The sequence below is a fragment of the Calidris pugnax genome, unplaced genomic scaffold (genome assembly GCF_001431845.1).
Source record: "Calidris pugnax isolate Ruff unplaced genomic scaffold, ASM143184v1 scaffold20, whole genome shotgun sequence".
NCBI classification, from domain to species: Eukaryota; Metazoa; Chordata; class Aves; order Charadriiformes; family Scolopacidae; genus Calidris; species Calidris pugnax.
In genome coordinates, this window is record NW_015094510.1 from 9,402,343 (window position 1) to 9,423,791 (window position 21,449).

General features: G+C 38.2%; 1 long non-coding RNA gene across 4 annotated transcripts in view; it reads right to left on the bottom strand.

Moving 5' to 3' along the window:
* The window catches only part of LOC106902319, a 104,811-nt gene that overhangs the window by 76,149 nt on the left and 7,213 nt on the right, over positions 1 to 21,449 (bottom strand). For all 4 annotated transcript variants that reach the window (XR_001414481.1, XR_001414483.1, XR_001414482.1 and 1 more), the window contains exon 2: positions 17,779 to 17,838. This is a non-coding gene — a long non-coding RNA (uncharacterized LOC106902319). The remainder of the gene's footprint in view (positions 1 to 17,778; positions 17,839 to 21,449) is intronic.

Below are 21,449 nucleotides of genomic sequence, written 5' to 3' on the forward strand. Positions count from 1 at the left end.
TTACATAATATGTCCTTGGTAGAAATAAATGTGATCCCTGTGTTTTCAACTGTCTTATTACTTAAAAACTTCTATAAAGAGCTTTGTGTCCTCACTTTTTATACTGGTTACCCTGATAAATCCAAAAGCCACAGACAATTCTAATCTTATCAATCAATCAATCCTCCTAGCAGAGCTTAGCCTATTAAGTCTTATAAATTTAGCAGTGCAGGAGTCAAACTCAGTTAAAGATGGATGCCATAGATTTCATTTATATCAATCTGTCTATAAACTTTAAATGGATCACATATTGTCTTTACAGTGTCTGTTGACAATTTGCTAGAAGTAAAGGTTTGGTATTATCAAATCTTATAGAACAGACTATTGGTGACCCCTTTGTAAGACCGCGCATTTGAAAGATTCTAACTTTGATTAATCCCATCTTTGCTTTCAGAGATTGCCATTAACAATATCAATGCCAATCACTTTAGTCATGTGAAACTAAGAGCGAGCAAGAGGAAGCAAGGAGGGGGCATCTATATTTCTGTATAACTGTGATGTCCCTATCACTGCATAATTTATTTTTAAGCATGTAAAAAAAAATCATATCACTATGCAAGGGTTTATGCAGCAGAAAGAAGTGTGTTTCTGTAGAACTGTGTTGGTGCATGTTCATGCATGCATGTAACTAAATAGGACACAGTCTTAGTGCTTTGGAACCTATTGCTTTGAAATTATATTTAGATTTGTATAAGACAGCAATTTCATGTAAATGTAAATAAAATAAACAGAACTAGCAGGCAGCTCTTTCTCAGAAGTTAAGATTCCCAGACCATTTATCCAGAGATTTTTAGATATTAAAAAACACTATTGTGACGAGAACTTCCTGTGAATATTTCTCATCAGTCTTTCCCTGGAAGAAGGAATAGAAACTAAAATCAGGGTCCTAAGTTAATAATAGGAGCACACATCATAGCTTATTGACACATTTCTCTCTTAGATGCTGGTGAGGTTCTCAAACTTGTTCATCTCTTTGTTTGTTAGTTCTTGTTTCAGAGTCCACTTTGAGCATGATAAGAAAATATTAGGTTTGCAACCAGGAAAGATTCTGTTCCGTCATATCATATTTCCCTGTGTGATAAGTCCTGACAAAGAAATGGGAACTATTATCAGAGGTGGCCTATTTCCCAGATCCCTATTACTTACCTCCAGATGGATCTCAGGGAACTGTGTTTCATAACCAGTGATTCTACTAATGACAGCTCACACGTAGGGTGTGGGATATTTTAGGCTCATAATGCTTCACATTTAAGGATATGAACAGATTTTTAAAAAAAAAGAAAATAATTTTTGGAAAAGTTTAAGCTCTTCAAGTTTAATATTAATTCAGTGCTGGAACAAAATCAAGAATTTTAAACAGTGTACCAAAGAGACCTCTCTTCTGAGGTAGAGAGACCAATGTATCCAAGACAGACTTGCCAGTAGCTTTCTGTTTACACTGCAGTGAGAAGCAGAACAGCCAAGTTGAACCACATAAAGGTAAGTGTGTCTTCAGTGTGTCTTTCATTTCTCAGGAAAAAGTTCAAACTTTAGGACCATAAAATCCAGCTCATACATTCTCTTCGGCATACTTCTGCAGTTCAGAGACTAAAGTATATACTCATCATCTAAGAGATTCATAATCATTGTATATTTTACTTGATTTTGAAAGAAAGACCAGAATCTAACCTTCCAGTTCGCTTTCAGTTCTAAATAATGATTATTCTGGGCTGGACTTCTCTCAAGTTTCACCATTTATTTTCATGTGAAAAACCATCTTAATGAAATCTTATCTAGACTGATGAATATTGCTGGGAAAAAGAACAGAAAGCGCTGTCAAGTAAATCACAACTGCCTCTCCCGGTGAGTATCTGTGTGCAACTTTAAGGGAAATAATAGATGGTTGGGCATTACATACGCCATCAGCCTTCTTGAGGTCATTCAGAGCCTATGTCTACTTTTTCATTATATTTAGATTCCAGAGTTTCAGTACACTCACAATATATGAATCAGAGCACAATCTCAGTGAAAACTAGATGTGATTCATTGAGAAAATACTTGCCAAGATAAGAAACTCCTTGCCTAAAGCTGTGCTGGCATACATGTATCTCTGTGAAGTGTATGGTCACCTCTAGCTCACTGGCTACAGAGGTCTTACTAGTACTCTTGACAGCCTTGGATTTTCAGATAGGAGATAAGGTTCATAATGCTTCTTATCATTTTAAGACACCAAGATGTTGCAGCTGCTCCTCCTCAGGCTACATGTGAAAGCTGAAAATTTCAACATCCTCAGCGCAAAGAACTGACATGTTCAAATAACACTGGTGCGTAAACCTCTGCACTCTCTCCACGTCACCTGCAATGGGCAGATCAGCTTATTCCTGAACATGTCTAAAGCCTCAAGCAAGTTAGAATCATAACAGAGCTATGCAACAAGATTGGAAAGTGACCGAAACAATTTTCAGGTAGAACAAGAAAAAAAGTAGGAAGTTCTTTGGATCATTTGTGTTACTCTTAGTACTCTAGACTGTCAACATTCCCAACATGGCCAGACCAGCCTCTGAGCTAAACTCATAAGTCTCTTTCCCTCTTTCCCTCCTCCTCTCGGAGAGAGAGGTGGGGGGAGCATCTGTCGTTTGTCTCAGTGCCAGTCCAAGGCAAACCACAACAACAAACTTTTAAATATTTGGGAGCTGTAATACGTAAACATATCAGCATAGAGATTGGCCTCAGTGAATGAATCCTGATTCTCAGTTATAGGAGTTTCCAGATGATGCTTTGAATTTCACTCTTCAGAGTTTGGCTGATAAACTCTGATCCACCTCTGTTTTACGTCAGTGTGCAGTATACAGCAGTTACATGGTTAGACCTTTGGTCAGTGTTTTTGTTTCATAGTTTGATTGAATTTACTGAAGATTTCTTTTGTTTTATGGGAAAGAGTACTGTTCTGGGAAACAGGGAGACTTAACACTTGGGCAGCTGTTTTTAATCTTCAATATGTTCATTTCATAACTTAGAAATAGTGACTAGTGTTTTGTACACCTCCGTAACAAAAACACTACCTATGCTGTCAGCTGACATCTCCAAAGAAATTTTATCTAATACACATTATGCAGTAATTGAAATATAATAGATATGATACAAATTATAGTAAAATCTGTTAATAAAATAATATAATATTATTACATGCAATATACTACAAATAACTCATGACTTATCACATATAACAATATGATTTATTATATATTACATATTTATATTACATATTTACAAATGGTTGTTATTTTCATTCAAATTCATTTGACAGCAAAAAGCATTGCCCAAACTACATTTCTATTTTAAACTTTAGTTTGACTAGCTAGAACTTTTTTCGCAGACTTTGAAGTAGTCTGGATCTTTTGTATGCTGTTCATGTATACGCTGATTGCTGTACATTTTACTGGATCTAAAATAATACATTGTGTATGAAGACAATCCATATATCTAACCTGGCACAGAAGCTGGAATATTGACTCAAGTACTCAACTATCACTACTCCCTGAGAGTATGGTTATTGAGCCACAGGGCTTGTTTAGAGCGCTATCTTTATAGGGCAAATGGTCAAGAAAAGAATACTGTCCAAAGGCTTGTCTGCATTATGGATTTTTTCTACAGGCATGTTTGCACCAATGTACAGTATATTTACTTTGTTTAAAACCTGATCTGCACCCGTATAGCTTTACTTTGGTTTCTAACAGGACTGAATACTGCATCAGTGGAAATCCCTGTTTCATTAAAGATGACTTCATTAGGAGACAGAAGCTACAGTGCTAAAAGAAAGTCATTGGTAGAAAAACCTTTCCTGTTGGGAAAGATGGACCTAATTTAAATAATCCTCCTCTCTCACATGAAATTTTCTGTAGCAAATGAAAATCTGGTATAAATACTGCCACATGCTAAGGTAACTGAGAAGTACATCAGAGTCTGAATTCTTCATGTGGCATTCTCCTTAGTTGTGTCTATAGTGAGGAGTCATCTGCATTGCTGTGCACAAAGTCCACATATGTCAGCTCCCTTTCACAGAAACCAAGGAACAAGAAGTGAAAGAGGCCCAATATAAGTTCACATCTCATCCAAAAATGCTGTTCATGGTACAGCTTCACTCAGCAAGTGCTTAAGAGGGTTAGGTTCAGGTGTCCACATGCATAATTTGTATACTTGCTCTCCATATGAGCAAAACTCAGGGAAATTCATGCAGTAAGGAATCACCTGACCAATCCAATTCCAATGTAATAATTTAACAGTCTCGTTTTAAAATAAATAGAAACAAATAAATAGTTTCAGTATTATTTTAAAATATATTTTAAAACATATCAGCTGAATCTTGCCCTAAAAATGGCTACGTGTCCCCTCTGACAGTAACTGGAACCAAAGATTAGGTTCATACCTAAACAAAGATGGAAAGAATCCCACACTTAAAGCTTTATTTAGAAACACAAATCAGTATAGAAAAGAGGTTCACATCATCACAATATTCTTCAAAGAATAAGATATAGTATGATGCACTGATTTGCCATGAAAAAAACAGGGCTAAAATCCGAGATGTTGTCATTGGAGACTGTGACAAAGCACTCCATGACCAGACCATGTTTTCAGTAAAGAAGATGAAAAACACGTCTTCATGAGTTTTAAAAACAGGGGAGATTGTTGTTACTTATGTTACAGCCTCAATATTTTCTAGTCTTATTTTTCATTTTCTTTTATGCTATTCATTTCTGATAGACTACTTCAAATTAATTAAGAGTGCCAGATAACTTGAGTACTGTTCTGAAGGACTGTGTAACCATGAAGCTCATCAATCAATCAATTTATGATGATCATAAATCAATCTAATGCTTGACCTTTGCTCCAAAATGGGCCATACAAATGTGTGTTGAATGATTTTGTGTTCATCGGGGCCTCTGTTTGTAACACAATAGTTAAGAAATTGTCCAATTTTTTCTTACCAGTCCTTTTTCAGGTTTGGACATGTAAGACATTAGGCCTAGGAGAGAAATTTCTAAGTCCATTACAAATGAAGTAAATATTTTATATCAATACTTGCTTTAACTTGTACTATTACTTTGGCAAAGTTTGCACCCTTTTTCATTTACCTTTGGTGAATGGTTTAGGACTCAGATTTCACTAGTGAGGACAGTTCCAAAGATCCATCACACCAACGTTTGTCGCTACTAAGTGTCAAGTTCCAAACTTTTAGTTTGTATCATGCAGGCCAGAGCCCTAGCGAAATGCAGAAGCAGCCTGAGTAAATTGCACAGTCAACCAAAAAAACCAAACCCATAACTGATTTTTTAGTCTTGTCATAATTAAGCAATGTCATGTCACTATTGACTGTATGCCAGTTGCTTAGGGTTAAAAACAGGAAAGGAAAAAGATAAAAAGAGAAGGAAGAAAGGAGCAAAAAGGAGAAGAAGAAGGAGATGGGGAAAAAAGGCAAAAGAGAAAAGGGAAAGGACAAGGGAAAAAGGAAAAGGAAAAAGAAAAAGAAAAAAGGAAAAGATGCATGATTCTTTTAAAAGCTGTTTTATATTTGTATTGGATTTACACAGCAAGGTTTTGGTAGCAGGGGGTGGGGGGTGAAGAGTGATGCTGGCATGGTTTCTGTATGCCTCAGAAGCTTCCTTCATGTTGGGCAGAGCCAGTTTCACCTTGCTCCAAGATGAACCTGAAGCTAGCCAAAGTGGAGCCAGCTAGCAATGTTGGTAGCACCTCTGTGATAACATATTTAAGAAAGGGAAAAAAATGCTGTGCAACAGCAGTTAGGAAAGGAGTGAGACAATGAGAGAGAAACAACTCTGCAGACACCAAAGTCAGTGATGAAGGAGAGTGAGGAGGTGCTCCAGGTGCCAGAGCAGAGATTCCCCTGCAGCCCCTGGAGAAGCCCATGGTGAAGCAGGTTGTCCCTCTGCAGCCCACATTGGGACCACATCGGAGCAGATATCCATACTGCAGCCCGTGGAGGATCCCACACCAGAGCAGGTAGATGTGTCTAGAAAGAAGCTGCAGCCTATGGAGAACCCACACTGGAACAGGCTCCTAGCAGGAACTGTGGCCTGTGGGGAATCCACACCAGAGCAGTCCATTCCTGAAGTACAGCACCAGAATGGAAAGGACCTATGCTGGAGCAGTTCTGAAAGAACTGCAGCCTGTGTGAAGGAACCATGTTAGACAAGTTCATGAAAGATCGTATCCTGCAGGAGCATCCAACCCTGGAGCCGGGGAAGAGTGTGAGGAAGAAGGAGTGGAGGAGACAAAACGTTATGGACTGACCACAGTCCCCGTTCACCATCCACCTGCGCTGCTCATGGGGATCAAGTAGAAGAGTTGCTTCTCTGAGAAGAGATTTCTTCTCAGGAAGAAATTTTTTACTATGAGGGTGGTGAGACACTGGAACAGGTTGCCCAGGGAAGTTGTGGATGCCCCATCCCTGGAGGTGTTCAAGGCCAGGCTGGATGGGGCTTTGAGCAACCTGGTCTAGTGGGAGGTGTCCCTGCCCATGGCAGGGGGGTTGGAACTCGATGATCTTTGAGGTAACCGTTCTATGATTCTATGATTCTAAGAGTTGGGAGTGAAGCTGAACCTGGAAAGGAGGGAGAGGTGGGAGGGGAAAGTGCTTTTAGATTTTTTCTTATTTCTTATTATCCTACTATGTTTAATTAGTAATAAATTAAAGTAATTTCCCCCAACTGAGTCTGTTTTGCCCATGACAGTAATTTTTGAGTGATCTTCCTGTCCTCATCTCAACTCATGAGCTTTCCATTGTACTTGCTTCCCCTATCCTGTTGATGGAGAGGGAGTGAAAAAAGTGGCTTGGTGGCCACCTGGCAACCAGCCAAAGTCAACCCACCACCACATTCTATAAAAAAGAGGAAAAATGAATTTTCTGAGGATCTACAGAATACTGTAGTGCATCTTTGGAGACTGGTTAAACTTTTCTCACAGGCTTGTCTCAAAGTCAATATATTAGTGACAGCTGCATGATTTCTTGAACTTCCTATTGAATCACTTTTGGCACTCTAATCAGAAAGCCATAGTTACTCAGCACTGCACCCTATTTAGTGTGCAAGGTTCTTTCTGTTGTCCTAAACTAATCGCTTTTCATCTGGTTTAGTTGAAATTCTGAAAATATAGTCTGTATTTCGTCTAAAGGCTAAGATATATTTTGTGTGGTATGTATATACTAGAAATGTAGGCTAAATTCTTCAGCAAGTCATTCAGCCCACTCATTGTAGGTGCCTAGCCTATGAATGTTCTTCCAAATTGTTCTCTGGAGGTACTTTTTTCTGTCCATTTCATAAAGAAAAAAAATTAAACAAGAGTTTCAGATTGGAGGCATAGCTTTCAGACAGGAAGATGAAGCAATTATGACCTTTTCTTACAAAATTATAAAGAAGCATGTGATCATTAAATGAGAGAGAGTTAAGTTTTACCTTTGTAGGTTTTTTTGCACTTTGACATTAGGATAAATTAAAGACAACACACAAAAAAATACTTTCTTGAAGGTTCTTGAAGCCTGTGAAAATGAAGTTAGTTCAATCTTTAAGGGAAAATTTGAATAACACATCTGTCCCTTGTGTATGCTAATGATTTTGGCACTTATAAATAAAATGAACAGTGCGGTGCAGAATAATTGCTTATTTCCAAAAACTTCATAAAGATTTTTATTATGTATAGTTACCCTCTGTGCTTGGATGAGTGCTTTAAAGTCTCCCTCAGTAGGCATTGATACAGTAGACCATAGCAGCACTAAAAAAAACATTATAGTCTATTATGTCAATGAGCTGTGCATGAAGAATTTCCTTAGTAGTATTTATTGGCACAATACACTATGACAACTGTAGAACGTGTGATTATGCTTTTGATGTTGGAATCATAACAGTGACATTAAGATAGCATGGAAATTAAGTAGCAGTGTCCCATGCACTTCAACCAAAATCATAAAGCTTTAAAGGGTCTCCTATGATCACCATGGATGAAATGGAGAGTAATTGTCACTATAATCAGACCAGATCCTTTCACTTTGCGGTCTTCTTTGTTCTCTTCTACATTTTTTTTCCCTGTTAATGTTAAAAATTATGGAAAGAACCTTGTTAAAATTTGCAACAAGTTTTCATGTAAAACTCCAAAAGCCATAAGGCTCAGACTGGCTTTTCTCTCCATATTTAACTCATTTCATTGCACCTTGAAGTATTATAGGGGTCTAAAAAGACTGTGTGATCTTATTGACCATATGTGCCATAATCCTCCCTAAATACAAAAGCTGTGTAAAAATAATCCAACAAAAGCCAGGAACTACAGAGTTAAGGCTTCTTATTCTATCCGCAATACAATCCACGTGTCTGGGGATTGTATTTGATGTTCATTCGTTCTGGACAGATTGACTAGTAAAACACTGAGCTGATTCAAGATGCTGCTATGCATCTCCTGTTCCCTCCCTTCGTGGGGAGATGCTCACAGTTTTTGTATTGCTAATTAGCAAAGTGTAAACTCACCACAGGTTGTCAACACAAACTCCTTCAATACAATCTGGGTTTTAAAAGAACTGTTGAAGTCTCAATGTTCAGTGTCTCCATAAATGTCTTACGTGGAGTTCCTATTTTTTTTAGTTTTTACTCAGGGTTCCTAAATCTCTAGTCATCTCTGAAGCTTTCTGAAATCTATACTGCTGTAGGCAAAAGTCAACAAACATAAAATGGTTATATAGTTCTTCCTCATAGCCAGAGCAAGAGCTGTTACAGATGTTATTCCCTATAACAAGTCGTACAGAAGACTGCTGTAGAGGCTGAATTGCATGGGTTTCTGTTAATATAGACTATTATTCAGTTAGAATGAATTTAGGAAAATTAATAACTTCTCTGACAGCCTAAAGTTCCACGAGTATACAGTACCAGCACATAAAGTCTTGTCATGTTGTGATTTTGTCAAAGTCAATGTTTTCTTTCAGAGAATGGAAAAAAATCAGTAAACACTAATTGGCATTTTCTTTCTACTTATATAAGGCTTCAAATGAAACATTGAGGTAGAGTTATTTTTTGCCTTTTTGGGGGGGTTCATTTATGTTTAGGGTGGTTGGTTTTGCTTGGGTTTTTTTGCATGGCCTTCATATATTTCTTTTTTTTTTTTTTTCTTTCCAAAGGAAAGGATATTTCAGAGTGAGATCTAGTTTTACTTTGCCTTCTGCTGTCTAAGGTAATTTACATATCTGCAAAGTGGGTGGAAAATACTTTCATAGTTTGGTAGGTTATAAACTGTGAGCAGTCTGTGCATGATCATCCAAAATCTAAGACAATGGATAATCAGGGTGAAAATTTATTTTCAAAAAGAACAATTCACTAACTTTTTAAAATTATAAATTATACATCAGAAAACAGGAAATGGCTATGAAGCAGGGAAGTGTGTACAAAATATTTTGCAAAATTGACTGCTCCTTTCTTGTTAATAACGTTAATCTGGGAATAAATTTGTTCCCCAAATTGACACGTCACATTTTTCTTTGATACAACAAAAGGCCCTTGTATGGAAACTATTGCTGAAAGCCTCTGTTTATTAACCAGAAGACAGTGCCTTGTTAATCCAGTGATATAGTTTTCCAATCAGAAGTTGATAGCTCCCTGTAACCAGGCTTGTAGAAGAAGTTCAGCCCCATTTTAACAGTGGAGTGTAGAAAAGAAGCAGTGGAGGAACCTTTCTGTGTATGGTCATGGAATCATAGCATAGATTGGGTTAGAAGGGACCTTTAAAGGTCATCTAGTTCAACTGCCCTCAATGAGCAGGGACATTTTCAACTAGATCAGGTTGCTCAGAGCTCTGTCCAACCTCACCTTGAATGTTTCCAGGGATGGGGCATCTACCACCTCTGTGGGCAACCTGTTCTAGTGTTTCATCAACCCCATTGTAAAAAATTTCTTCCTTATATCTAGTCTGAATCTACCCTCTTTCTGTTTAAAACCACTACTTGTTGTGCTATCACTACAGGCCCTACTAAAAAGTCTGTCCCCATCTTTCTTAGCCCCCTTTAAGTATTGAAAGGTTTTAAGTATTGAAAGGTCCTTTTATAAAATACACTTTCCCCGAAACGAATTGAAGCTACTTCTGTCATTGGATAAAAGAAATAATTTGGGGTTTTTTTCATTAATATATGTTTTGATTACAAAACTTCTAAACCAAAAGAATCCAAACTTTTTAATTCATTCCTTCTGAGCAAAATCAAGCTGTATGTAATTTATAGTGTTAGTCAAAATAGCATCCAGCATTTGAAAATACAATACAAAATCTAAAACAAAAAGAAATTCATTTTTTCAGTGGTGGCCTCCCCTTCATCTTCTTAATTATAGGCCCTAAACGGACTTTTCAAAGTCAATAATCCTATATAACCCCTTTTGTAGAACATTAAATAGGATCAAAATATTATATTAAAGAATGAAAAAGATAAAAGTAGCAATTACAGTTTAATCTCCCCAGTTACAGAGCTTCTACTTGCTTATTTCCACACACTGCGCTTATTGCCCACCACACCGCTGTTTCTTACACTGTCACAGTAAAAATAAATACAAAATGTATGCAGTTGGTGTACAGACGTGGTTTTGAAAGACTTACAGCTTTCATGTTTTTCACAAAAGATGTAGGGGAGAAAATGGTTCTGCACTGTTTGTGAACTCCTTAAAGAGTCCTTGAAAAAAATGTAATGCAAATTTTATTCTATTTTTATGTCACATACTGTGCTCATAATAAGTGAACAAATTATTGATTTTCAATAGGGAGATTATTTAAAATACTTACTTTATGCTTTCTGTTTCAGTATTAACTACAAGCATGGAGAGAACACTTATTTTAAAAATGTAACTTGTTATGGAGTAACTCCCAAGTTTGCAGTACCATGATGCTGCCATTTGGTATCTGTGCCCTGGCCCTTATATTTAAAACAAATGAAATTTGTATAAGACTTCTAAGTAAAATTTTACAGTAATGAAGTTTAAAATCACAGTATTTTCAGGTCAGTAAGTAAATGTTGTCTCACATTCAGTTGTTCTTGGATCACTGTTTCAAATATTACACTAGTTCTTTCAACTTGGACTGTTGTGACAGATGCATTCCTATGGAAAATGGAATGCTAGCTTCCTATGTTAACCAAAAGACGTGGTTTAAGAGTGCAACAGAATTAACTGTCTCAATTACTATGCTTCAGCTGTGAGACTCACTGCTGCAAGAACTAAAATGCCATCAACTTCAGAAATGCCAACTCATTCTGCACAAGAAAAAGAAAAGAAAAACCAAAAGCCTAGCCATCACATTGAAAAAGACAATGACAAAATAAATTTGTAATTTTTGTTGCATAAGGTAATTAAAATATTAATCACAGAATAGTAGGGTCCTCAACACAAGAAGGACATGGACCGGCTGGAACAGGGCCAACGGAGGGCCATGAAGATGATCAGAGGGATGGAGCACCTCTCCTATGAGGACAGGCTGAGAGAGCTGGGGTTGTTCAGCCTGGAGAAGAGAAGGCTCCGGGGAGACCTTATAGCGGCCTTTCAATATCTGAAGGGAGCCTACGGGAGAGCCAGAGAGGGGCGCTTTGTCATGAAGTGTAGTGATAGGACAAAGGGTAATGGTTTTAAACTGGACGAGGGGAGTTTTAGATTAGATCCTAGAAAGAAATTCTTTACAGTGAGGATGGTGAGGCACTGGATCAGGTTGCCCAGAGAGGTCATGGATGCCCCATCCCTGGAGGTGTTCAAGGCCAGACTGGATAGAGTTTTGGGCAACCTGGTCTAGTGGGAGGTGTCCCTGCCCCTGGTAGGGGGGTTGGAACTAGATGATCTTTAAGGTCCCTTTCAACTCTAATCATTCTATGATTCTATGATGATTGTCCCCTGGAGCAGTAAACTGTCTGTAAATAGCTTAACTGCAGTCAGCAGTTAAAAGCAGTTAAAACACTCTGGATTCACTAGAGTGTTTTGGAAGAGCTGTAATGGAGTCCCAGAGCAGGAAAAACATCTTTTGTGTTTCCTCTGTATTTCCATTTGAAATCTTTGTCCTTGGAATGATATGCAGTTCAGTTACTAAAGAATAGGGAAGGAGATTGTAGATCTCCCTTAGATTTAAGGGCAACGAAGCTGGTGAGGGGTCTGGAGCACAAGTCTTACGAGGAGAGGCTGAGGGAACTGGGGTTGTTCAGTCTGGGGAAGAGGAGACTGAGGGGAGACCTTATAGCTCTGTACAAGTACCTGAAAGGAGGCTGTAGAGAGACGGGGGTCGGTCTCTTCTCCCAAGTTACAGATGATAGGACAAGGGGTAACGGCTTCAAGTTGCGCCAGGGGAAGTTCAGGTTGGATATTAGGAAACATTTCTTTACTGAAAGGGTTATCCAGCATTGGAATGGGCTGCCCAGGGAGGTGGTGGAGTCACCATCCCTGGAGGTATTTAAGAAACGTGTAGACATGGTTCTTCAGGGCATGCTCTAGTGCCCAAGATTACTGGTTTGTGGTGGGGTGCTGTGTGGGTGGGTGATGGTTTTTTGGTTGGAGGTTGTTGTGTGTTTAGGTGGTGGGAGCTGGTATGGACAAGAGTAACAATTTTGAAACAAATGTGGCTGTAGGCTTAGTGATGGGTGCCAGCATTCACGTGAAACTGAATGAACTGATTGTAAAACAAGTCTGAGATTGCAAACCTTATCAGATATATCTTTTCATTAACTTTGTTAGCCAGATGTGTATTCTTCACAAGCACTAGTAACCCTTGTTCAGTACAAAAACAGAGTGTACATAAACTTGCGTGTAGCATGTTGGAACATAATTTAAAGGAAGCAGAACTAAATCTATGCTATTTTTTTCCCCATTTTTTAGCACTATTTTTTCAAAATAATTTTGGAATGTTCTGGTAGGTGAAAAGATACTACATGGAACTTTAACTCTTGACTTCAAAAAAATATATCCAGTTAATCATCCTGACATATGCCACTTATGAATATGTAAGGTGTGTATATATATATATGCCTATATATACATATATATATATGTCTTCCAAGTGTTTCTCCAGAAGGTCATAAGTGTCCAATATGTCCTTAATATCTTTTATGTAGTCTGGGCTACTAAATCAAGAGTTTGAAGGTGACATTCCTTTCAAGATTAAGACACTTTCTCTTGCTCAATAGAATTAACGAAGTCAAGAGAATGAGTCACATAAACAGTCAAAAGCATGAGATTCAGAAACGTCAGTGTCTACTGCCAACTGAGCACCAAAGAATGTGTCTTCCTAAATTCATGGGTCATCTCTACTACCCCATTCAGGATATCTCAAATAATCCTAGTGCATCTCAGAAGAACAAAGTGTCTATGTTTGGACAAGCAAGTCCCATTCTAGGACTTCATCCACCACAATGATAGCTTGGACAGCTAGTTTAAACATCTATTTCTACACTTAAGCATACCTCTCTTAATCTAGCCTGAATTCCACACACAGGGTTTCTACAGGAAATGCTCTAGTTCATGTAGGATGGGGAAGAAGGTGAAGGGGGTGTGAAGGTTTCTGTTAACACTGGACCAAGCAAGGCATGTATTTATCTCAGAGCCTACATTCAGGCAGAAAATAAAACCCCAAACAACAGAAGAAGAAAATGTTTCTTGATTCTCCCCTGAACATGACAAATGCTCCAGTTAGCAAGTTTTCAGAACTTATGCATGCATAACCATTTTTTTCTTTTCCTGATACTCTGTATCTCAAAATCTTAGAACATTAGTTTCTGTTTGTCAAATTAAATCAATGTATTTTACTTTATATCATTTCAATAGCGATGCAAAGAAAAGTCAGCCTGGATTTATATATTTAAAAAACTAGAATCTTTAAATTAAGCCAGATATGGATCACTGAATGGGCCCAAATCATTGTGAAGAACACCAAATCAAGACCTTCCAAGCAGGCAATGAAGTCTGATTGGAAGCATCCCAATACTGAAGACAGAACATAGGAAAACTGTTCACCCATGTCTGTCTCCATAGTTGAGCTGGGAGAATCTGTAATGTAGACTGAAATGGCAACCTCCCTCATCTTACAAGTCCTGCTTTCTGAGACATAAGTATTCCAATTTATGTAAGGAGGACTGAGCGTCTCAGAAAACACGTGTGATACCCTGGAGACATATGAAACAAGGAGAATGCAACAAATTCCCTGAATATCAGTTTGCATGGAAAAGTGGGAGGAGGGAACTATTTCCCAAGATAGACAGGGTCTGAAATCCCAAAACAAAGGGGATGATGAAGCTTACGGATGCCTTCCCCTTCAGCATTTCATCTGTTTTGCTACCTGCACAGAGTCACACTTTCCCTTCTTCTAGTCCCATAGTCTCAGCTCCATCTCACTTGCAATTTTGACTCTAAACCCTCTTGATAAAGAAAATTCTCATGACCTGGTCAGCCACTCTAAACTTACTATATTTACTGCTGAGTCACTGTATACATTAGTTAAACAAATGTTATGCTAGGTGAGTGGGTTGCACAACTATTGCAAAGCTAAGGAAATTCATCAGAAGAATGTTTTAGCTGGTATATAATAGTCAAACGCCAAGTGCTGTGTCTGCAAAATGAACTCAAGGTAGAACTGTTTTGGACTGGAAGATCAGAAGCATTTCCTAGAAATTTTGCAGCAGGAAGATGTAATGGCACATGAGTGCCACAATCACCAGTACACAGAGGACACACCTGTCCTATGAGTGAGGACTCATAAGTGATCACTTTTACTTGTGATCTTTCCTGCAATTCAGTATAAGGATATATTAATGTGCATCTAAATGTTGCAGGGAAAAGTCCGTTACAGAGAATTCTGTCTCTGTTTCTAACTAATAAAAAAGAAATGCTAGCAGAGGCAATCTTCTATTCCATCCACTCTGCAACAAGTGGTATCTGGTTTATTTTTAGTGACAATCTCCCCCCCAAACAAGAATTTATGTGGATGAAAGCATTTTGAGACTATGTCATATGTCTCCCCAATTAGATTTCCACTCAATAAGATGTTGAAGTACAACAACACACAATAGGGTTCCTCAATCTCCAATTTTCCTTTTCTCCTGTTTTTATGAAAGGATAGATTCAAATTAATGCAGATGAAGGTCACGAGTCACCTATTCATGTAGTAGTATTTGTCAGGAGAGGAACCTTTCACATAATTCAGTCTATGTATGTGCAAGATAATCTGTGTAGTTTGTGACCATTGAGGTTGCACTTATGTTGAGAGCCGATTTTTTTTTCTTTCTCTTTTTTATTTTTTCTAAATACAGATGCCAATAATGCTTCCTATTAATTCTGTTAGGTGATGTGGTAGGTAATGGATAACAGATTCTCCAAAGGCTTGCTTTGAACCTCTATGTGGTCAACACAAAAATGTTGGTAAAGTATTTCAGCTTTGTGTCTAACAACTCTTGTTCAAATGACACCTAACTGAAAAAGTTAAGGCCACATCTAAGCTTACCTGTTGGAATATGCCATTGTGTGATCTGCCTGGTCTCTTTATAGTTCTCGTAAATCCAAATAGTCCATATTCAAACTTCCAGTTGACAAAAACCTGAAGTTACAAATAGCACCGAGTGTGGCTACATTTAGAAGAATTAGTACTTGAAGGTTATAAAAAGCCAGACACTCCAGGGTTTTGTTAGTTGTTACTCATTGTTTTAACTTACTTTCTTTCAATATGGTGCTATCTTCATTAATAGGAAGTAATGGATTATTAAAAAATATAAAAATAAAGGGAGGGTACAAGTTTTTGGTAGAGTAGGAATAACAGTTTTATTCTGTTTTGTTCCCACTGAAAATTTCCAATTTGTTCCTGAGCCAAGGAACTTTTTCTAATTAATAATAATAAAATCGAAGGAAGAAGGGAACTTTTCATCTACAATTTAAAGCAGATTTTTTTGCCTGTAAACAAACCAAAACCAAAACCAAAATGGAACATAAATGTTGCACCCCACTACAACAGTGGTCAGTTCACAAACTATAATGAAGAATGCAGGATGGAATTTTTACTGAAATGAATAGAATTTTTCCGAATGATTGAATTATCATTTGTATTTCATGTTTTAAGAAATAATTTTTGTTCTTTGTTGAGTGTTCAATGTCATCTTTCCTTTTGTCAGAAAGTATATTAAATAGCTCAAAGGAGCTTTGTGCAGAAGTGTCTACTCCTTTATTCTGTCCCGGAATGTTGGGAATACAGATAGCCTCCTTTCTTTGCAACAGCAAGTGTAGACAAGAACATAAGAAGGATAGTTGTGAGCAAAGACAAAATGCAAATAATATGGCTAAGGGCCTGGTTAGGGAATAACTAACACAAGTGTGAGTCATTATTACCATGTCAAGCTTTGCTGAAGTCATTTCAAACACCAAAATATTTATTTTGGGATTGATTTGGAAAAGTCTGAACAATAAAATAAAACTGGATTATTTGCTACTACTTTGCTGGTAATGTGATATAAAAGCCAGCTCTTTCCTGCATTCATCAGAGACAGATTCAAGCAACTTATCTATAGAAATTACAAAAGGAATGCTTTTCCTAATTGGGCAGGACACTAATATTTTATAATGCACAAATAGCAAAATCTTTATGAAGCCATCATTGCTTCTGATTGTTCTCATCTGAAATGACACAACAAGTGTTAAACGCAAAAAAATCGGACTCAGGCACATAAGCTGCCAGATCCACAAACTGTAGAACTTTAAGGACCTTAGTTCAGACTATTCATAATTTACAAATCTCTTAACAGCTACCACCTAAATTTGGAGGTGCCTAAACTGTCGAGATAATTTGATAAGGAAGAACTTCTATTGCCAGGCTTCTAATATAATGAAAAACATTGAGTGTTTAGACCACAGTTGGACTGACACAGTCCAGAGAAGCTTGCTAGGCTTACTGACAAAAAAATTCTGCTTTTCTTTTTTTTTAAGAAATGCAGTATGAACTTCAGCATGAACTTCAGCTCAGAATGACTTGGTAATGTCATGATGTGACTAGTTGATTCCCCACAGCTTTAGCACAAACTTGAGCGTGCAGTGAGTGTTATCACTAGAAAGCTAGTCAATAAGACAGCTCACTTACAGGTGTAGATGAACAAGATTGTTGTGGAAAGAGATTTTAAGTATTCTGGTGACAGTAAAATGCATTAGCCATAACTTTCGATACTAAGCCTTGGGCTTTTGTCCAGCCAGGAAACTTTAGAACTTCCTCCTTGAGAATGTATCTATCTATCTGAACTATTATTAAATTTCAGTGACAAATTTCTTCTGACTTCACTGAGCAGTGGAAGAGGGCTAGGACAAGTCAGTAAGGTCCAGAAACTTTTGATTACTTAGGCATCTGAATATCACTGGTCTCATCAGGATTCATGTGTCAGATGGATCTGCAGTGTGGCAGAACCACCTTTGAACAATGACAATGATGCTTGAAACCTTCACCCAGGGGATCTGAGTGTTCACCCAGGGAAACATAAATGTGGCTATACTCCTTATCTTTTCTTAAGCTGTTCAGAAGTCAAGCAGGAGGTCAAAAGAAACCAAATTTCACAGTGTTTCCATTTCAAACATTCAGTCTGTCCAGAAAAAAAAAAACAAAAAAACAAAAAAACAAATGAGCTGTTTACCTTTCCTCTTTTATTATCCTGTAGCAGAGATGTTATGTGATGGTTGACCTGGAACCTATCACAATGAATAAGTGCAACAACCAAGAGTTTTTTTTTACCTGAACATAACTCATAGTTCAGCTGCCAGTTCTTCTAGGCGGTCCCAGGGCTTTATGGACCTGCAAAATTAGCATAGGCAGCAGTTTCACTAAGGAGGAGACAGCTAAAAAAAGAATGAAAATCTCCAAGCATTGTTTTTCCTAAAACAAGAGCAAGATCACATTATAGAAGAAACAAAATCTACATTGCTGGTAACGTTGTCAGCACAGAAACAATCATTTTAGGAGATATGACTTAATGTCCCTTTCCTAACCAGCTCCAAAGGAATAAGCAGGGAGAATAGGTACTTTCTCATTCCTTATCTCTTGTGACAGAAAGCTTTATGAGCATCTATGCTGTGCCTACTGTCCTCCAGACTTTGTCAGTATTGGTGAGATAGTAGAGGTGGAAGGTACAGAGCAGAGTGTTGACAGCTCTGCTTGGCTGTGTTATTTTTCCCCATGTGTAATATCTGAGATGTCTCATTGATAAAACTTTCTTTTCGTGGGACTACTCCGTCTCCTGAGTTATACTGACTGCCATTCAAAACCATGGCCTGAAGGTAAATTAGCAGTGCCTACTGGGCCTGTTCTAAACAAAACTACCAGAAAGATGTTTCATGAAAGCATCCTGTATGCTATCACACTGCCAAAAATGGGCTATCCTGCTCAAGAAATGAGCTCAGTCAAGCCTGGCTACATTTCAAGACTATAGAATTATGATATTACCCTCCTTTATGATAAATTCTACTTATTGCAATCATTGTTTAGTGAGGTGTTCCACATTCTGTGATCCAAATGCTCAGAACCAGTACTGTTGTATATTAAACCGTAATCTAAATTATAACAGCTTCAGGGATCACTTCAGACTCTGATTACAGGTTGCACTACCAAAAATCAGTGATACAGGTGTTAAATTATCATGATAATGGTCTCCTGGTGCAGAGAAACAGCCTAGAATAGATTTCAGTTACCGCTATAGTTTCATAACACTCAGGAAGATCCTTTACGATGGAAGTGAGTGAATTCTTCCTGTTTTCAGAAGCACAGACAGCTGGTCACCTCCTCTCTGCAGCATTCTAACTTTAGTGGAGAGTGCAAATAATTATAATAATAATTATATTTATTACACCAGTGCAGATCTGCCTTGAAACTTAGGTAATATGAGTTACATTTAAAAATAAAGACTTATGAATAAGCCAACAGAAAAAAAATGTGAAAGCCATCTAACCAAAGTTTAGATAGCTCCATTGTACATCTACTTCTGAACTAGTCACGCTTGAGTCTTTTATATGTATCAATTGGGAAAAAAAGGGAATTTACTGAGCACTAGTCTCCTGACTTATTTTAGACAATTACTTTACTGTGAAATGAATTGCATCCAAGAGTTTCTATTTCCTTCTAGTGACTACAAATGAAGTTGAAGGTGATTGCTCTGGATGGAGACGTATTCATCAAGCCAGATGAATCTCATCCACACTACAAGTGTATCAGTGTTTTTAAATGGTAGGTTCCACTGCAGGTTCAATCCAGCCCAGCTGTGGGGAAAAGAGTGTTGTTGTGAGACCACTGAAACATCACAAAATTGGAAGTATTTACTCTGCACTGGATGGTTTTAATGGGAAGGGAAGGAGACAGATTAAAGCCCTTTAGTCTGATAAATCCATGCTAAAAGTTATGTGGCTCCACACTGTTTCAGCTAAACTGCTTTCAACACCTGAAACACCATTGCCTGCACAGAGCACTGCTATCACCAGTTCAGATATGTCCTAACACAGGTGTGCTTTATCTGCACTGATAAACGTCTCTGAGTTTGTTCTTCAGCACTGAGGCAACTGGCATGGGACAACTCTAGTTTTCATGCTATTATCCATATAACTATAGTGTTGCTTTCTAAAAAGCTGACCATATGCAACCAACCTGCAACCCTTCACCCTCTCTAATTCCCCAGCCTGGTGAAAATACAGGGGACAGTATCAACTGCCTGGTAAAAACATGGAGAAAGTTTTTCTGGGAGTTACTGAAAAACATCTAAGAGCCAATGCAGTCATTGGCCATAGCCAGTATGGGTTCACAAGTGAAAAGTCCTACTTAACCAACTTAATTTCATTTTATAGCAAGGTCACCCACCTAGTTGACCAAGGAAATCCAGTAGGGCTCAAAAAGTTGCAGTAAATGGGATTACATCAGGTTGGTGGCCAGTCATCAGTCCCCCAGACTCAATTTTAGGGCGAATGCTCTTTAATGCTTTTATAAATGATCCGGGTGCAGGAATCAAATGTACATTAAGTTTGCTCCTGATACAAAATTAGGAGGAGCTGTGGACTCCCTCAAGGCCAGAGAGGCCTTACAGAGAAATCTAAATAGACTAGACAGCTGGGCAATCACCAGCTGTATGAAATTTAACAAAAGCAAGTGCTGTATTATGCAGCTGGGACAGGGTAATCCTGGTTATATGTACAAACTGGCAGACAAGAGGCAGAGAGCAACCCCACAGAAAGAGACCTGGGGGGGATGAGTTGAAGGCAAGTTGACCATCAGTCAACAGCATGCCCTGGCACCCAGAAGGGCCAACAGTATCCTGGGCTGCATCAAGCACAGCATAGCAAGCCAGTCAAGGGAGTTGGTTGTCCCATTCTACACCGCACTGGTGTGCCCCATGGAACTCGAGTTCCATGTGCAGTTTTAGGCATCTCAATCTTAGGAGGATATAAACTTATTACAGTGTGTCCAGAGGAGGGAAACCAAGGTGGTGAAAGGCCTCGAGGCCAAGATCTCCTTATGAGGAACAACTGAGGCCACTTGTTTTGTTCAGCTTGGAGAAGAAAAGGTTGAGGGGTGACCTCATCCCAGTCTACAACTTCCTCAAGGGAGGCAGCAGAGGGGGAGATGCTGATCTCCTCTCTCTGGTGACCAGCAACAGGACACGAGGAAATGGAATGGAGCTGTACCAGGGGAAGTTCAGACTGAACATTAGGAAAAGGTTCTTCACTGAGAGGGTGGTGAGTCACTGCAACAGGGTCCCTAGGGAACTGGTCATGGCATCAAGCCTGTCAGTGTTCAAGGAGTGTTTGGATGACGCTCTTAGCCATATGATTAAGTTTTAGGCAGTACTGTGAGGAGCAGGGAGTTGGAGTCAATGATCCTTATGGGTTCCTTTTAACTTGAGATATACTATGATTCTATGAATTAGAAACCAATACGGAAACTACATATATGTACCAAGACTTAGATGTTAATGAGCCCCTAATGTAAAAATTATTTTCATGCTAACCAGGAATTTTTATAAGCCATTTACTCCTAGCTTCTTTTCAATGTGAATTTCCAGCAATATAATGCCCTTTTCTAAAAAGGTATTATATGTAATACTAAATTTGTAATACAAAGCATTTACATATTTTCCAGGAAGGTGTTCTCCTTGCCTATTTTTGGCATTGAAATTTTAAGTGCCTGCATTATTCATGATCAAGGTGGTCTAACAATATCAATTTCATCTTCAGAAGGTGGACACAAAATTGAGTATGTTGCTGTGTATTGAAGTGTTTATCCAATTTAAGCTTATTCTCACTGGGGTCATCTCAGTCTATTGAAATAGCACATAATGCGCAGAGCAAAACAGACTCAAGAGGGGAAAGAAAGAAGATTAAGCAGAAAGAGAAGAAAAGGATTACTTAAAGAGGATGTTCTGTCAT